Here is a 6,586-nt window from a genome sequence, read left to right on the forward strand (position 1 = left end):
GGGTGCGCATGTGGGTGTGCATGCTGGTGTGCATGCGGGTGTGCGTGTGTGTACTTGAGTACCTGCCTCTCTCGCTTTCTGTGTGTGTTGCAATCACACAAGTGTGCCTGTGTTTGTACATGCAGAGGCCAGAGGAGGATATTGGATGTCTTCCTCTATAGTTCTGCCTAGATGGCAACGCTTCTCATTAACCAGCTAAGCTGATTGGCCAGTGGACTTCTGGGAGCCACCAGTTTTCACCATCCAACACTGGGGTTGTAGGAACGCATATCCATGCTTGGATTTTTACATGAGTTAGAGCTGGAGATTTGAACTCAGATCTTCGTTCTTACACAGCAAGCATTCTTACCCATGGAGCCATGTCCAGAGGTTCCACACTTGCCTTTTCTTGCATGCTTCATTTTTTCTTTTGAGAGGTTGAGTGAAGACAGTCTTGGGGAACCGCCTTTGGCACACTTAAGACACCAATTGAAAGTTAGATGTGAACAGCAGGTTCTCTTACTGGACATCCATAGGGACCCAACTTAGACTCAGTGATTCAAGAGAGGCCAGGAATTGCAGTTTCTAAAAATGTCATAAATCAAGATGCATGCCCCCAAACATGAGAGTCTTGGACAGAGAGTTAGGTGTAGTCGCTGTGTTGTCTAACCGTTTATATCAGTAGTGTTTGGAATTTAGACCACTGGATGGTTCGAGCTGATCACTGTCTTCGTTAACACCCCAGAGTTCAGAGTTCAGCTGATGCCTTTGGCTGCTTTCTGGCCCATGTTTATTAACTCAAAAGGGTATATAGAATATTGGGCATCTTAGAGACATCAGAGTTCAAACTTTAGGATAACTTCAAAACTTATCAGTCATCTCTTTCAACCGCAAGGATGTGCTAATGGCCATTATTTTGTCCCCTGAAGACATTTCCAAAGAAGCATGTGGTCAGCCTCTGGAACTCATGTGGGCATCCTATTCCGGAATCAGGCTGAGCATCGAAAAGAATGTATCTGTACAGCCCGAATGATATTGTCGGTTTCCTTGTGCTTCTGGGTTTGAGTTAGGCTGCTTGGGTGGCAAGGGGGAAGAATGAAATGTAAGTGGTCCCACAAATCACACTGATGGTCCTTAGAAGAAGAGGAGGCCAGGTCTTCCTTGCATGACTAACAAGCGATGCTATTTCCAAACAAGACGTGTCGTGAGACTAGTGTGGCCTGGGCATCCTGAGCTGGTCAACCTGTGGCTGACCTTTGGGCATAGGCCCAGTGACGGGCAGCTATGGAATGGCTGGCGGCAACTTCTCTCACTATATTGACTGGGTTCCCACTCCTGTTTGTCAGCTTTCCTGTGAAAAGCCCACATGTTTTATAAAGCTAATATAATTAACCATTCATCCTCTTCCCTCTGCGGCTGCAGCACACGGTTGCTTTAACCTTTGCTTTCCTCCTGGCCGGCTTTTTTATCTCTTTATTCTCCCTTTCGCCTATATATTATTCTGTCTGGAGCCATGCGTGCCGGGAAGCCTGACTATAGAAGACCTAAATTAACAAATGAGGAACCTAGAGGAAGGGGAGACAAACCTGAACGGAAGGGAAGGAAGGAGATGCCTGAAGCCCTCACCCTTACACAGCTTGGGGTCCAACAAAACAGCAGCATCCTGTGGGGTGATCTCAGTGCCATTCTGGAAAATGCGAGTATGGGAGGCATGTGTGTGCATCACAAACGTGATCTTTCTGAAATTCTAATATAAACTACACTGTTGCGGTATCAACCCATACATTTCAGTCCTGTCTGTTTCTGTTTTGGAATATTCTGTTCTCTCCTAAAAAGTAGAATGTTTAATTGACTCTCATACTTAGTCTATATGAAATTTGTTGTTTACATTGTTTTATTCCAACTCTCTTCACCTTCTCATACATAACGAATATATACATTTAAATTTTTTATTTATTCTTTGACAATGCCGTGCGTATTTTTAATTCCCTGTTGCACGTCACTGTGTCTGAGGGGGTAAGCACATTGCCTCTCTTTCTTTTTTAAACCACAGCTTCCTCTGCACTCCTTCAGAGGAAGATCCCGAAAGCCTTTATTTGCAGTTCATTTTTGAACTCTCTCTAAGTCCATGATCACAGCCCTGAACTCTTGGCAAATTACTTCCCTCCTTTTGACTGAAAAAATAAACGAAAGGAGTCTTAGAAAAATAAGGTCGGCATTTCCAGGGGGGTAGCACGAACATTTCATATAATAACACTTGAAAGCAGGAAGAGGTCATGCCACCGTGGCCATCGCTGCCCTATACACAGAACAGTCACCATTTTTTTGTTAGGCTTTTCCATAAATACGGCTTACTTGGGGGCAAATTCTTGCCCTTTTGGAGGTGAAAGGGAACGATCAAGTTAAAAACCATAAAAAATCCTGAAGTTTCAGTTTTCATTCTTAGGATTATTGGAGTTTGAAATAATGAGTTCCAAAATTAAGGGTGCAAATGCTCCGAAAACCAAAACCTTACTGAAATATGGGAAAGGAGCAGAAGACACAGCTCACGTTACAGTGACCAGCTCTCCAGCTCCGCCGCGCTCTCCCCTGGAAGTTTATCATTCTACATTGTTATGTGTCTAGAAAAAAACCCAAAGTCACTCCTCTGAGAACAAGAGCATAAAATCAACAGCAGCGTGACAGAAGAGTTGAATAGCTTCAAGAAACAGGTGTGAGTGTTTTAAGTGTGATCAGAGCTTTTATAAAACTTGCTGCATTGTTGTTTTTTTCTCTTTAGAACTCCACAAAAGCTTTTCTGGGAGAGGAATTGCATAGAAGAATATTTAGGGGAGAAAGAGTCTGACCAAACCAACAAATAAAACCTAGCTTTGGGAATTGTTTCGGGGCGGGGGGGACATACAAGGTACAGAAACATACTGAAAACACACCTGGAAATTTAATGTTTTGATTCTTAATATATCAGTTTATTATGCAGCTTCCCCTTTCCTCCAATTAGCCTCCCCTTTGCTCACAATGCAGTGAGCCATGCCCTAGAATGAGACCTTTCATTCTTCAAAAGCTCTTGCTTGATCTAGGAGACTTGTCAACTAATCACAGAAACAAAGCAACCCGTGGACAGGGCACTAAGGAATAGAGGTTACTTAGCACGGCTTTTTGATCAGCTTCTTTATCACTCCGTGTCCCACAAATCCCTGGAATTCTCTGGAAAGTGGACATTCCCAAGGGTAATCGCTCTCTTAGCCAAGAGGAGACAGATCCTGGTAAAACACGAGGTGGTCACCATACCACAAGGAGAGCGTGCAACTGGAGAGACAAGCAGCAGACTGGGAAGGGTCTTAGCAGGACCCTGCATCCTTACCTGGTTCTTTCCCTGTGAATGAAGGTCAGCTCCAGTTAGAAACCAGAACATCCGCTTGCCCGTGAAACAGCTCAGGTGCCTTGAAACAGTGTGGTGTTTTCTACAGTCCACTTAAATAACCTAGTTCTTTCCGAGTCCATCACTAGAAGTAGAACAAAACCCAGCAACACAAGTTTTCAGGCAACAGCTTGATGTGTTAGTAACCTAGATGTGCACATTCACAAACAGTAAGTGTACAAATGTCTGCCTTCCAAGGCTGTAAGGGTGTCTGCCTCTGAGTCATCAGGGAAAATGCTGCAGGCAGATCTCTTTGAATAGAACACAAAATATAAAATCTTTCTATGATTCACGGGACTGTGGTTCACTAGTCTAAAAACCCATCAATAAATGCTGAAGTCTCCTTGAATCACTATTGCATCCTTTTAAAGGTTCTGTGTTCTCCTTGGTGATTTAATAGTGTGGGCAACAAGGCTCATCTGGGGACCGTGGAAGTCATAGTATAATAAAGATGGAGCAGGCTAAGCGGGGGACTGGTGCTTGATGGTTCCAGCCATGCCATTCATCACAATAGCGACCCCCTCCCTCCCTGTTAGAAGCAAGGGCGGGATGATGTGGTGTATGTTCTATCAAAAAGCACTTTTAGCCAGCAGTACCTATAAACCTCAAGACTTCAGCCACATCGCAGATCAGCTTGACCTTTGCCCTCCTTCTTATTAATGCCCCTGCACTATATCAACTGTGTTTACCATATTGCAGTGCTGCCCAGGTAAGGGTCTAGCACCAGCAAGCTTAGAGTTAATTTAAGGTGTTATTTTTCAAGTCATGAAGTTGTCACCTTGATTCAGTTTAGGTTTGGGGGAACTAAGCCAGGAGACTAAACACAGGGCATGCTGCTGACAGTATATGTAGCTTTTTGGTTTTTATTTTTAAAATGTTATGTGTATGTGTGTTTGTCCTGCACGTATGTCTGTGTACCATGAGTGTGCAGAAAAGATTCCCAGAGAAACCCAGGTCTTCTGGAAGAGCAGCCAGTGCCCTTAACCACTGAGTCTTCCCTCTGGCTTTGCGTATACAGTTTAACAATGGAGTTCAAACACAGTTCACAAAATACCTCGGACATGAGCCCCAGTAACAGATGTACCTCCGTACTCGGGAATTTATGCCGTATCTTCAATATTAATCTTCCCCAGGCCTAGCTTAGCTATTGCAGAGAAGCAAGTTTGAGATGCTGAGGTATCTTTCTCTCTTTCTTCACCATGTAGCCATCTGGTGGGTGAGTGGCTCCAGGGAGAGTCCACACAGGCACCTTAACCGCTGTAGTATACATGACCTACGTATAGAATCCTCCCGGTTCCCAACAGAAGCCACATGAGATTAAGCACAGAACGTTCAGAGCATCGCATAGCCCTTCCATATCACCTCCTTTAATGTAGCATCCCATACCAACTGCGCCCATTTTTTCAGCAGAGGATGGCGACATTTGGAGCTGCCTGTGTAGTTACTCACGGTTACTACAGAGCTTCCGCGCACGGCTTTGCTGATCTCACACCATCTCCCTCCTTCACCTCTGTCCTTGTCTGTGAGAAGAATCTATGAACTCACTTAGAATCTCTTTACCCCAGACTTTGTTCTGGAAGATTTGTTTTGTACCTGGAGTTGAAGAAGGCTTATGGGAGGGAAGCAGCAATGAGGAAATGCCTTGAAATTATTGGTTTTCAAAAGTGCATTTTTCAAATAAAAATAAAAGTGGGGGGATTTCTCACCAGGTTCTCAAGGAAGTAGTGACCCCAAAATACTAAAACAATGGTTGCTTCAAGTTTTGGAGCATAGAGACAGGAGGATGGAGTTGCTGGAAAGTAGGTTTTTATGAGGTCGGGCACACAAGCACACAATACTCTGAACTTCTATCAACTCAATTTTTTTAATTTTCGTTTAAAATTTTATGAATTTTATTTTACATATGAGTGTTTTGCTTACATATATGTCTGTGTATTATACGCATGCTTAGTGACTAGAAGGCAGAAGAGGGCGTGTTTCCTGGAACTGGAGTTATAAATGGTTATGAACCACCGTGTGCATGCTGGGAACCGAACCTGGGTCCTCGGTAAGTGCACTCCGCATGCTCTGAACTACTGAGCTGTTCCTCTAGCCCCAGGCCTGAGCTTTCTAGGGAATTTCCTTGTTATTTGGTTCTCTACATCATGTGTGTGACCGGTCGTACACAGAGATTATGGGATAGCGTAGGGCAAGGGCAGGGACGTGACTGTGACGCACACAGCAGGCCTGCTTGATGCACCATCCTTCTCATGGGCTCTTTGCAGACAGGCACTTAATCTCACGCTTGGCTTTGGGAGCCTCCATTTCACTCAGAAAGAAGTCGAAAACCACGGGGACGATGGCGGTAGTCACTGTGAAAGGCATGTGGCAGCCGTGGTCCCTTTGGGTCCCTGGTTAGGCAGCAGTCACAGTTTTTATGAAGTGACTCACCCGACTGTGTAAGACAAAGTTCTATCTGTGTGCCATGCTCTGATGAAGCCAGACTATTGATCATATCTGAAGTGTTAGGAGAACTGGACATACACGGTATTTGATGCAGTTGAGGAAGGGATTTGTCTGTGGGTTGGTGGGCAGGAACACTTTTCAGGAGACTGACGTGAACCTGCAAGGAAAAGAAAGACTGGAGGCTAGTGGAGGAAATCTGAATTCTAATGGGGATCTGAGTGTTTACAACTGAAAAAGGAGAAAACTCTCTGTATCTCATAGAACCTATATTTTCATGGGTACAGAACACAAACCTATCACTAACATCAGTGCCTTCTGAAAAATAATGGTCATTGGCCAGCACATCGCCAAGGTCGGGAGGTCGGGAGGGGAATGAACCAGATGTGGCACCATGGTTCTTTCTGTTGAATTAAAGAAGACAGAGCTGACAGGATTAAACACAGGGATGGGGCCACCTAGGAACCGCACTGGAAAGGTGACTGAGCACTGTGAAGCTGGAGAAGAGGCTGGACCCCGGGAAATGCTGCAAGCAGAAGCGTCACACCCGCGGACTTCGCAGTTAGAATTCTTAGAAAAGGAAAGACATCAAAGGAAGTCAGAAGACTGTGTAAGGCAGTGTGGGGTAGGGGTGTATGAGGCAGTGTGTCACGTGGGGTAGGGGTGTGTGAGGCAGTGTGTCATGTGGGGTAGGGGTGTGTGAGGCAGTATGTCATGTGGGGTAGGGGTGTGTGAGGCAGTGTGGGG

The sequence above is a fragment of the Microtus ochrogaster genome, chromosome 24 (genome assembly GCF_000317375.1).
Source record: "Microtus ochrogaster isolate Prairie Vole_2 chromosome 24, MicOch1.0, whole genome shotgun sequence".
Lineage (NCBI taxonomy): Eukaryota > Metazoa > Chordata > Mammalia > Rodentia > Cricetidae > Microtus > Microtus ochrogaster.